Source organism: Rhipicephalus sanguineus, chromosome 10, assembly GCF_013339695.2.
Source record: "Rhipicephalus sanguineus isolate Rsan-2018 chromosome 10, BIME_Rsan_1.4, whole genome shotgun sequence".
In the NCBI taxonomy this organism is placed as follows: Eukaryota; Metazoa; Arthropoda; class Arachnida; order Ixodida; family Ixodidae; genus Rhipicephalus; species Rhipicephalus sanguineus.
Genome location: NC_051185.1, coordinates 51558799 through 51572138, shown reverse-complemented (window position 1 = coordinate 51572138; position 13340 = coordinate 51558799).

Sequence of the window (13340 nt, the reverse complement as noted above, 5' to 3'; positions counted from 1 at the left end):
TATCCCGAATTTCGGCTATGTTCCACAATTTAGTGGGACACACGAAGTATCATGGCGTCACTACGTTATCGGTAGCAATGTATGCAAGCACTTCTCTGAATGCGGGCCAGGGCACTAAACTGGTCGCAGTGTACGCAGCTGGTGGTGGACAGGCCAGGGCTGTACATCGGGGCTGTCGCTCGTTGCACCCGGGAATCCTGCGGACATAACAAGATGGTGGATTACAAAAAATGGACGCCTAGCAGGAAGTACGCCATGTTAGGGTGTTCGTTCGTTAGCGATACCACTGCTTCTGCTGCTGCTGTTTAGCTCAGCAGTTGACATGTGCCCACTGCATGGTTGCAGTAAAGAGTGCTTGGTTTGAGGATATGCATATGATAATATGTTTATTCTATTATAAATATTAGTATAATAGCAATATTAATATTATTAATGCTATTAAACTCAGTAATAATATTAGCAATATTATCAAGAGAGCGAGAGAGACAGAAATAACTTTATTGGGTCCAGCGGTTTGCGGAACAGGTCCCCGCCTAAACGGCGGCCAGTAGCCCTTAGGTCCTGGCGGCATTTTCGGCTAGCTGGACTGCCCAGCGCTGCTCTTCCGTATCCGAGCTTAGTAGTAGGGCCTCCCACTGCTCATCATTATTTATATTGCGACCCTGTAGGGAATCCTGAGGACCCATTGAACTAAGAGAAGTAAATGAAAAGCGGCGGAACAAGTCAATTCATGTTCACGTATTATCGAAAGAATCAAGTTCATTGAAGGAAATAAGACAGAAAACGCCAGGCCTGCCCTTAACAGGCAGCAAAGACACTGCGAAAGTTAGAGGAGAGGCCTTTCTAGAGCCCGTTGTAAACTCTTGGAGCTACTGCTACAAGCACATTTGGAAGGTATGCGCTACGCAATCAATCATCATAATATGACGGAGTAGAGAAGTGCCCACTACGCCATTGTCTATCATTCTGCGGAGAAGCGAGGTACCCGCTACACATCTGCAAGTCATTGTGTGTACTTTCTTGATGCTGTGGCTGATGACGATGAATAATTTTGGCTGAACCCTTTGCGATGGGTAGGAAGCTTGAAGCCCCCCACTCGCTGCGCAATTCGAATTGTGTGACGCCTTGTTATTTGACTTTTCTACCACGCTATATTACACGTGTTAACACGATTCCTTGCCCGACATGACGCCTGTATAGGGTCTTTTCGCAAAGGAAGTTTCAAGCACCGGCGTGGCTCTGTGGTAGATACTCGACTATCACGATATGAGCCTGGGTTCAAATCCCGTTCGATCCTGGATATGTTTTAATCATTGCGTGCGATTGCGGTTACGGACACCGGCGCCGGCGGCGTCCAACAATTACGCCACCAAAATCGGCTGCTGTTGTGATCCCATAACAGCTTTCGCTGTAAAACAGAAACAAACCAAGCAGTGGCTCAGGCAGAAATTTATTTCGGTGGGGACAAGTCCTTGATCCGAAATGCGGGCCGGGCAGGCAAGTGTGGTCGAGCGTCAGTTTGTGGCATGCATCCCATTGCAGAAAGAAATTTCGGTGGGGGCACGTGCCCAGTGTGCCACTCCCTGGCTACGCCACTGAAACCAAGCTTACGTTGAGTGTTTAATAGTAACTGGATCCATACAACCTGTTTTGATCTCGCTACTCTCAGAAAAATCTTGGCTTCGGATTGTCGTGATGGTTGTTGCTATTAGGATAATGTAACAACATTAGGGGATTTGTCGTTGCTCGTGACAACCCGGACCCAGCTCTTGCCTGTTTTACAGCGAAAGCTGTTGTAAGGTCACAAGAGCCGATTTTGGTGGCTTACCTGTCCGCCGCCGCCGGTGCCCGCAACCGCTGTCATGTACTATGCACATGCATTAGTAGCCCCAAGAGAGTTTACAATAGATTCTAGAAGGGCCACTCCAGCTTTCGCTTTTCCTGTGTTGCCTGCGCCAAGCAGGCCTGGCATTCTTTCTTTTTTTGTTGTTGTTGTTGTTGTACGCCAAAACAAGGCTCGTTAAAGCGTACATCCAGCTGGCGTCACCAAAAGCCGTGTCCGGAAAGCACGTTAGCTCTCCTACCGGAAGTGACGCTGGCGCCCCGCTACGGCGTTTCTCGGCTAGGTTGACGAAATCGTGCACCCCGCTGCCGTCGCCGTAGCGACGCTCGTTGCGCGCTCCACTATGCCGCAGCAGTAACTGGCAGCCGCGCCGTAGGAAAGGGGTATCCCCGCAGCAGAAGAGGAAGTCCCGACTCAAAGGGGAGAGGGAAGGCACGTAGGTATAGTCGGCGCACTTCGTAACAAACGCCTTCCTGAACGCATCTCATAAAGAGGAGCGCCGACCGTAAACCTATCGCCTATCAGTAACTCAATTACTGGCACCTTATTGGCCAAGTTTCTATTCTACTTATAGGCACAGAAGACCGAAATTTTCGGCCAGCAATAGCGTGCAACGTTTGTTACTCTGCAGCAGTAAAGAAGTATCTGAGAAAACGGAAACGGTTATTACCTTCAATTCAGCGACAGTTCTATAGATTCGAGATTATATTTATTTTCGCATCACATCCGCTTGTCTTCAATCCGCGGGCTATCTCTCCGCTCTGGACTAGTATGGACGCGTCGTCATTCCTATACGGAAATGCTGAGACGTGCGTTGGCCGGACGGTGAGACGAGAACGAGGTGAAGAAAATTTACGGTGGCTTGCGAATTGAAACGACTGTTCGCTTGTATATCAGTCCCCGTGAACCGGCACGACGTCCGCCGTTTACGGACGTCTGGGAGACTTGTCCCTTGTGTCAGTGCTTCCGAGTGACACAGATTCACGTGACTTGGCCTCGCTGTTTTCCTGCAACGTGGCCTCCATGGCATCTGTGGTGGCGGTCACGGACTCCCTTATCGACTGGTCGGACGGCAGCGTCATGACGTCAGATGTTGAAGCAACACCTGGGAGGCAATGTCGAAACATTTAGTAGAAACATTAGCGCTTTTTCCCTTTCAGCCTTGTCCTGTCTATACAAATATTGCCTCCCACTTGCCTAGGGGGATTGACCGATCAACCGATTGATTGATTGATTGATTGATTGATTGATTGATTGATTGATTGATTGATTGATTGATTGATTGATTGATTGATTGATCTGCTGCGTTTAATTGCCGACTCAAGTGCAGGACAGTGAAGCCTCCTATAGCTCCTTGCCTGGATTCTTTGCTCTTACTGCTGCCGTTTAGCTTTGATTGGCCGATCAAGTGTGATAGGCTACGGATTTTTCAACATATGTAGGACATGTGACTACGTATATGTGTTGGCGAACTTCACTAAACACGAAGACGTTTATTTGTGTGTGTGTTTGTGTGTGCTTGTGCGTGCGGGCGTGCGTAAGCAGTTTCCACGCCACCGATACCCCCCCCCCCCCCATGATAACATTGAAGGGACGACGTTTAAGCTAATTAAGGTCACTCATACCGATGAGCATTTGACGAAAAAAAAAAGTGCACACTGAAAAACTTACACTTGGCATGAACGTCAAGCAAAAATACTTGTGAAATCTTAGGTAAAGGGGCCCTGCAACACTTTTTCAGCATGGCCAGAAAACGCTGCATATCGTTAGAAGAGGCTCCTGAGAACAAGCGAGCCAAACAATATAGCGGTGCACGCGGCCAAGAATTTACAATTAATTCTCGGAGCCCCCTCTATCGCTCCCTCTTCCCTCTACAAATGGTGCCATATACCCAAAACACTGCGCTATACATCCAAAGTCAACGGCCGTTGGGTGATTTGAGCATCGTGCGCTGCATAGTTACCGGCGGCCGCCGCGGGATGCCGCCACGTGCCCGCGCTCTGCCCGCGTTCCAAGAAAAACTTAAAAGAATGTGATTAAGGTCATGAAGCGCACTGACGAAGGTATGCATCTTCTTTCCCCCCTGTCATCCACCTCCCTCCATAGCTTTCAGCGCGTTCGCTGTTACGAAAGGAGAGAGAAGGCGTTTAAAGCGTGCCGCAAGTCCCCGTAACTCAGCTCGTACTTGACGGATTCTAAAAAAATTTGCGGCAGTTGATTTGTGAGCCAATATACCCTTTTATTGATGCCATGAGACGATTACTTAAAAAAGTGTTGCATGGTCCCTTTATTACAGCGTCGTAAGTACAAAATCTGACCCTAGATAACACTCATCGCAACGTTCGGCAGCCACTGAAATACCCCACGATAAAGTTCGAAAACTGGCCGCTGATTACACACCACAAAACCGCCACGCAGCATAAACACTTATATCTTCTAGCTGCCAATGTAAAAAAGAATTTGCCCAGCTTCCACTAAGCCGCGCAAAGCTGGGCCACAGCAGAGCTACTGCAGCTAGGCCCTGGCTTGTATAGGCTTTTACCCTCTCACCTCTCTCTCACTATCTCATTCCTTGCTATACTATACTATACTATACTATACTATACTATACTATACTATACTATACTATACTATACTATACCTGGCTATACTTGCTCTTTTTTCTATCTTTCTGTGTCGGCGTCTTTTTATCTCTTTCTCTGTATGTCTATTTCTTTCTCCGTGTTTCCATCTTTTTCTGTCTCTCTTCCATTTCTTTCTGTCTTTTTTTTTCTTTTTATTTCTTCCCATATACTTCTTTCTCTCTCTCAATAGTCGTTTTCTCACCTTCTATCATATTCAATTTTTGTTCTCTTTATTTCTGTATTCGTTGTTCCTTCCTTGTTTCCCTCCTCCTCACCCTTACATCTGTCCTCTTCAACCTCACTTCCCTTTCAGACCCTCTTGCGATTCTGTACTGTACAAGGCTATGATAGCCCCCTTCTAGAGTGTCTGGATGGCCGAGTTCTTACGACGCTCCACTACTGTTCGTGGGGACGCCTTGCCAATAAATCTTTTTCGCCAAACGTTTCTCCATCTTTCTCTGTCTTTCTCTATTTCTTTCCCTCTCTCAGTACTCGTTGTCTCGCCTATCCGTGGGGCGATCTTGTACGCATTCGAAATAAGCACGGAGGCGTGGCGTTACATCCAGCCGCAAGCGAATGGCCATTGTGAACAGCGAAAGACGTCGCGGCCCTGCATTGACCAATCGCGTGCGGCTGGATGTAACAGACAGCCTCAGTCCGTTTTAAGAACGCGTACGAAATCGCGCCACAGAGTTATCGCATAGCACGACGCACAGACCCGCGCACGTGTTTTAGGAGTAAAGCAGAAAAGGAAGAAGAGGAATGCGATAGGATGAGGACGTGGAGCGCGTGCCGGTTCATGATGACGACAGTTTTCTATCTACGACACACGGCAAACCTCTACCATAACAACTCAGCTGTAAAAATACTTTACAAAGAAGGAATGGCAGCATTCAGATATTGAAATTTCATCCTTGTTAGGGAGCGTTGATAATTGTGTGAAAGAAAAAAATGCGCCTTGCAGGTGTGATGAAAAAAAATCACGGTTTCGCCTCATGGGTGAAGCAATGAATGCGATAGCAACAAATTCTAATGTTATACGATGTAAGGCTAGCAGGCAACTCTTTTGAATTCGATGTCGCGTAACGCAACTAAACGCTGGCACAAGTGAATACGGCCGTTCCAGGGACAGAAACGGTTTTCGTGATGTCAGTGCTCTAAACTGGAAGTGTTGAGAGAACAGTAAGTTTAGGAGCCGTCTCCTGATTTCTGTCGAGATAGCGTGCGCGCCAGCACTTGCTAGCGCTCCCTTAAGGTCTGAACACACGCACGCGTTGCAGCGTGTCAGCGCGTGACCTTTTGACGCGGCACCGCGCCCTCTCTCTACGGGGAGAGAGGGCGCGCGGCTACGGGAAGCTGCGCGCTCTCTCTCTCTCTCCATAGGCAGTAGGAGCGGCGCCGCGTCAAAAAGTCACGCGCTGACACGCTGCAAGGCGTACGTGTGTTCAGGCCTGTAAGCCCTCACCACACGTACGCGTTACAACGCGCCAGCACATCGCGTGCACACTCGGCGCCGCGCCCTCTCCCTATTGAGGGAGAGGGCGTGGCGCCGTCTACACGAAGCTGCGAGCCCTCTCTCGCCATAGGGAGATGGCGTGGAGCCGAGTGTAACGCGTACGTGTGGTTAGGGCATTCCTCCCTCCCTGCATCGACGCTCCTTCGCCTGGCGAAAGACGGCTGAGGCGTTTCCTCTTTGCTTGAGCGGACATCTGTTGCAGGTCTCGCACGCGGGACCGACGTTTTCGCATGCACTCTTCGTGGGACGGAGATGGCCGGCTCATTTCATCCCTGCTTCATCCGCGTTCGTCCCCAGCGCTTGCATGCTTTTACTCGTGCGTAGAACATACGATGTGCGGGGACATGTTATCGACTTAGACTTTATACGGAGCATGACGGCGATGGCAACAATGCGCTGAGAATGTCCATGTAATTTTTATCGCAACAAACTGGCACATTGACACATATGTACCTGGCACAACCGGTGCGGTCAGCGACTCCTCCCCTTGAAGCGAATGTTCAACGACGAGCGCCAGCTTTGAGTTGGAGTGCATCCAGTTACTGTTGGGGACCATATTCCATTCAGTCCCGGCCTGGACCCAGTGAAGCAACTTGCTTACCCTGTTACGGTGGATAAAGACAGAATTTTGTTTGGAAGACGTAAGATTCCTGATGTATGAGAGCGAAAACTTAAAGCATCTCGTTAAGGCGTAGAAGGAACAAAAGGGAGACATCTATAACACAAAACAATCATGACAGCAGGAGAAAATGCTCCACAAAGTGCTAACACTTAACTCAGTTGTATATTTACGCTTCGTTTTGAAAAGTGATGCGTATGTATGGGACTCCGAATGCAATCATTCACCAAGCGCGCGTTGATAAATTCAATAGTCAGTCGAGAAGGATGTCTGAGCTTCCCGTTTTTACTCGATTGTGAAGCGACCACTGTTGTAACGGGAGTGGTGACTTTTAATTGCGTCTAGTAAGAAAAAATGGAATTTTGGCATTCGATTGTGACGTGGGGGTCGACTTCCGGTAGGAAAAATCCGAAAAGAAAACTCGCGATACATTCGAGTGAATGCGGTAATTTGCATTTTTTTTTTGTCAGGAAGCGGCATGTTTTTTATGCACTATCAAGTTCCCTAGATGACAGTAGCGAACTTCCTGTAGCTAAATCGCACATTTCTAAGAAAACACTTTTTGTTTTCACTGACATCGTAACATCAACCTTTGTTTATTAGCGTATTCAGTTAAACATTCCTACTCAGGCCGTTTCATGTCCATTAAGTTTCGAGAAGCGAATGCTTTAAATACAGCAGATAATTAAACATCCACCTGACGCTTCAAAAGCGTTTTCAGAAAGAAATACGTTTATATGCCATCTCCTCAGAGAAATTATATTAATTTTAAACACTTAATACTAATACAAATACTTAAATACTAATAGATATGTATTTTAATATTCAGTCATTAACTGTTAGTGTATTACTATTCGCTTAATCAATGCAAAAAATTAAGGTGGCCAGTGACCAGAGTGCTAGCTGCCACCAAAATATTACCTCTGTGACCAAGTCCGAAATACTCCCGTTTAGAAATACTCCCGTTTAAAGATATCCTTGACATTTTTCGCGACTAGTTAGTGTTTGTTAACTGTCCCTTGACGCTGACTCCTCAGTTTTTTGCAAGATTCACATATGAAACTTATTCTTCTCTCACGACTAGGGGAGCTTTCGTAGTCTATAGCAGCCCCTTGTGATTTCACAGGGTACGTTATCGCATGCTAAGACGACGGTGAAAGCCACTGCGTCTGCGGTATTTTAAAGTGTCTGCTCTTTCGCTATCATTTTGAATTACTCTCAATTACTAGGCTTAATTACTATAAATCACTTCTTGCTACAATTTGTAGCGCTTTACTGGATGTTAGGCGTCTTGTATGACGCTTGGAATCACGAGGCACCGGTTGCTTTTTAGCTTTGATTTTTTTTTTCAACCATTCCTGTTAACGTCGACATGAGGCATTATGACATCTTATGACATTATGAGACATCTAAGGCTTTCAAATGATGCCTCTAAGGCCAACGCCTTCGCTAGAAGAATACCTGCCGCGTTCACCAATAACCTGCAGCCCTTCCCATTCCCTTTTTCCTCCTTTCTACTGGATGTGGTAGCTAGCGATTCTTGCGGCGGCCACCTGCAACACACATGCGCGCAGGCGCACACCACCCTAAACACCTTGACGGAGATGGGGCAGTAGCTGGCGCCATCTCTTTATAAGCGGCCACATCTCAAGGCAGGGCGGCTACTACGGGCTAGCGACAGACATCATCACATCATCTCACCTCACATTAGAGCACTGCACGGGCCCGGGCCGGCCCGAAAGCCCGGGCCCGGCCCGGCCCACGGGCCGGGCCGGGCCGTCCGAAGCGTTTTCCGGCGGGCCCGGGCTGGGCTCGGGCTTGAAAGTGCGGGCCCGAGCCGGGCCCGGGCTCGAAGCCGCGGGCCTGGGCCGGGCTTGAAGCCGCGGGCCTGAGCCGGGCCCGGGCTTGAGGCTGCAGGCCGGGCCGGACTCGGACCCGCTCATTAAAAGGCGTAAGTCGGGCCTCCGAGCACACGGGAACGTTATGCATTGCATCGTCTAAGGTATACTGTACCAAGCTGAAGTGACACGTGCAAAGAGCTGGCTCTTAGTAAAGCTTAGCAATAAAAATAGAAAAACAGTTGAAGTGCTATTTTTGTTTCACCAGTATAGATATAGATTGGCACTGTATATTTTCACTAACGTTTCGTCTGCTGGACCAGACTTTGTCAAAGTAACAAGTATATTGTGGTGGGTTTCCTTATAAACACGACAGATCACGTATATATATATAATAACAGCACTAACAATGGGCCAGATCACGGTTGGTCCCGTAGGAGGAATAAAAAATTTGGTCTTTTTATTCGAGGTTGACACATACGGTACATTTCATTTATATTCCTTGGTATTACGTGCCAAAACCACAACATGATTACCAGGCACGCAGTAGTGGCACCGGATCAATTTCGACCACCTCGAGCACCTAAAGATAAGTGTATACACAGGTGTTCTTACATTTCGTCCCCATCAAATTGCGGCCTTCGTGGCCGCGGGAATCGCACCTGCGTCCTAGGACTTAAAAGCGAAACAGTTTAACCGCTGAGCTACCACCGCGGGCAACATTTCGATGCATGTACACACAGGATTTTCCGTCCGATCGCCTGCTACAAAGCGCACGGCATCATTATTAATCATCATCATCAACAACTAATATCCTCTAGCGGCCCGGGTCGGGCCTGGTCATGAACAAGCGCGCCCTGGATTAGATTAGTAATGAACGCCCGGGCCCGGGCTTGGAACGACGGGCCCGGGCTGGGTACGGGCAAGTAAGCCCGGGCCCGGGCCGGGCCAGGGCTTGGAACCACGGGCCCGGGCCGGGCTCGGGCTGGGTTCGGTCATGTACGCCCGGGCCCGGGCCGGGCCTGCGCTTGGGACCACGGGCCCGGGCTGGGCTCGGGCTTCATAAAGCGGGCCCGGGCCGGGCCCGGGCCGTAAAATCCGGCCCGTGCAATGCTCTACCTCACATCACTTTATTTCCTTAAAGACCCCTCAAGGGGGTATTACATAAGGGGTGGGTTTACAGTACAGCCAGGTGAAATTCATTCGGAAAGAAAATTATTTACATTGTTCAAGAAGGTTGATGGAATAGTAATGGCTTCAATGTTGTGGGAACGGCCATTCCAATGTGATGCTGCTCGGGGAAAAATGAAGAGGAAAATGTGAGGGTGCGAGCACGTGGGCGTGACACTTCTATTTCGTGTCCGCCGCGATGAGGTATGCGGGTAAGGAAAACGATGTAAGGTGGATGTAAGCTGGATGGTTGGATCATTCTAGAGAAGGCGTTGCTAAGGCTTTCAACTCAGACATCCAAGGCTTTTCGCGTTTGAGACATCTAGGGCTTAACAACTAATGCCCCAGTCGCGTCCTACAGTGACGGGATCCAACCTTTTGAAGAGCCAGCCTATGAGGACCGGCAGCAACAGGATCGTGACTCCCGAAGAGTAGGCCTCGTAGAACCACTGAATGGCGGTGGTCACAGTCTCCCGGAAGGTCACCTGCAGCCACTCGACGAAACCGGGGATCGAACGCATGAACCGCTCGTGCAGAGTGGCCCCTTTCTTGAGTTCGTCCTCATTGGCTGGACAACTGAAGGACAAAATATTCGACGTTCGGCAAGTTATACCAGGAAGAAAAATAGGGGAAACCGGAGCCGTCAAACTCTGTAGAGTGCTCGGAATCACACTGCTTGACACCATCAGGCTTCAAGACATCAAGACACTCTAAATTTTTGGTGGAAGAAAGAAAGAAAGAAAGAAAGAAAGAAAGAAAGAAAGAAAGAAAGAAAGAAAGAAAGAAAGAAAGAAAGAAAGAAAGAAAGAAAGAAAGAAAGAAAGAAAGAAAGAAAGAAAATAGTAGATCATGTGCGCACAGTCAAATAATCGCTTGCTCCCATTTTCACGGCAGGGCAAGTGCTTCGGAAAGATTTTTTATTTCTGCACATATGAATTGCCTGCCTACGTACACGCCTGTCCAGCTACTTGTAACGCGGAATGTTTGCGCGAATACCGCGCTTTTCTACGAAGCAGGCGTAACCTGGCATTGGGCAGAGCGCCACAGGCGCTGCACTTGCAAGTCAAATTAACCTTTATGTGAAGGGAGAGAAGATGATCTACCGGCCCCATCGTTTCTTGTGGTCCAAGTACTACTTGGCAGTTAGGATGCGCTAGTCTCGACAAGATGTTTGCGAGCGATTAAGAGTTGACAGCGCGTGTACTGCACTGAGTAGTTAACGGTAAACTGAAAGCATCACACCATCATAAGCATTATCATAAGCATTATCATAAGCATCACACCATCCAGATTTCTCACGACGAAAGCTAGCCTTGAATTGAAAGGGGAAGTGCCTAGCTTGAATGCAATCCTGCGAACACAACGAAAGACGGGTTCAATGGTATTTCCTTGTACCTCATATAGACCCCTGTTCTCTAAGCTCAGTTTTGTTACCTATACACTGGCTCTTTAGTTTTCTACTTTACTGAGGAGATCACGTCATCACGGGCGTTCATTATGTTTCAGGTTGCATAAACCCAAAGTCGAACCACCTCAAGGTCAGTTTGTATTACAACAGTTCGCGTTATACAAATGCCGAGCAGGCAGTGTAACTAGAGAAAGTGTAGAGATCAAGGTGCACTGTTCGCAAATTTTCCAAGTTTAATTGCTTTGTTCCTTGATCTCGTCCTCAGTTACTAGCTGTTAAAATCAATGTTTTGTTAAGTTCGAGTGACAGAATGATCATCACAAAAAAAAACGAAAATATTCAATCCATAACTGATGCTGAATTCCTAGGATGGTCCCATTTATTTCCAAGTGAATAATCATTTAGGCTAATTGTGGCACGTTTCGTTGTTTTTTTACGCATTTAAAAGGTGTTATGTTCGCATATCAGTAATTGCACCATAGCCCGAAGGCTACCTTGTACTCAATTGAAGAGGGAAAATGAAATCTCGTGCTTTCTCCTCCACGCTAATTACGAATAGGTTTTTCGCTTATTGGCCAAAGCTCTTTCAACAAAACGCATAGCTAGCGTTCCATACGTGTGCGCCAAACAAACACTGCCGGATAACTTTGCCGACACTAAGGTGGACGTGCAGTTGAAGGTAAAAAAAACGCGCGTAAAAGCAGTGAATGAACCATAAGCGGTTCTGTAGATCTCGACACGACGATTATAGTATCGCGTATAATCTCATAACATTCAAAATCTGGACACGCCATTGGCCAAGATCCCAGAGGTCTGCTGATTGTAGCGCCACCTCTATGCGAGAAAAAAAAGTCAAGCTAATAAAGTGACTGTTTGTGTGTTGCGTTCAAATCCTTGGTTGCGCTGCACAAGACCGCAAGCGCTGCTGCATTGATGAGGCGAGGAACGTGTTTTAGCTTGCGGCATACATTTTGCGGTCTTACATCGTGATGCTATGAAACTCTTCAACCTTCCTTGAAAGTAATTCTCCCAATTATTAGTAGCACGTGCACCGAGTGATACTCTCGTTTCTCTTCGAGACGCCCGGTTTACCGAATACTAAGAAAAAGTTTTCTAAGAGTAAAAATGGCGCGAAATCGACGATTCTTGTTCATGTTAACGAGGCCCTGCAACACTTTTCCGGCATGGTCAGATAACGCTGCCGATCGGTAGTCGAGGCTCCCGAGAACACGCGAGTCAAACATTACAGCTCAGCACGCGACCTAGAATTTACAATTAATTCTGAAAGTAAGCTAGAAATCGCTTCCTCTTCTCTCTCCAAATGCTGCCATATAACCAAGATACTGCGCCACATAGCCGAAGGCCACGGCCGTTGGCTGATTTGAGCATCGTGAGCTGCATGGTTACCGTGGCCGCCGCGGGATGCCGCCACGTGGCCGCGCATGCGATCACACTAAAAGCCGCGCGTTCGAAGAAACAATGAAATGAAAGTTCTTAAGGTCGTAACGCACCCTGCCGGAGGGACGCATCTTCTTGCCTTCTTGTCCCCTCCCTGCGTAGCTTTCAGCGTGCTCGTTGGTACGAAAGGAGCGAGAACGTGAGAACAGAATACTACCATGAACTCTAGCAAGCATCTCAGGAAATGGTAACGTTCGCAGGGTAGTGTAATGACGGCGCCCTTGAGGTCGGAAATTCTAATGTATGGGCGCTATGGGGAGTTTTTCCTCAAGAGTCTGTGCTAACTCTATTGTCCTCCGAAAATTTGTCAATGGGCGTGTCCGGATATCGGAACGGGGTTTCGCAGCTGGTATGACCGAGAAACTCTGCTTAACATTCACCTCGCGTGTGTGTCATCGGCATTTCTGTCAGAAGGTCGTTCGTGCGTACCTCATGCTTGCGTCGGTAAATACTCCGAAGAAGGTGAACCACCAAGGCCTGTCTGTCCTCTTCGCGTGGTCGAGCGCCACGAGAAACCGCTCTTGGAGAGTAGATTTCTCAATCCGCTTGCAATCTGATGAGAAAAACATCAATGTCATGACCCCTTCATAATTATATTATGAATATAATCATATATCATATAATAATACTATTACTCACAACCTCCATAGTTGATTTGCTATTAAAGAGGTATTGACACAAGTTTTCTAAGGTGAGTTTACTCTTCCATACAAATCTATTTTATAAATATACGGCTCTGCGCAAGTGTGCAGGTCTGTAAACGCTGATATTTTATTTTGACACAAAAGTCAATCATCGCATCGCGCACATAGTGACATCGACACTAGCGTGGCCTCAGACTTTAGTGTCAGTTATGGTGACCTC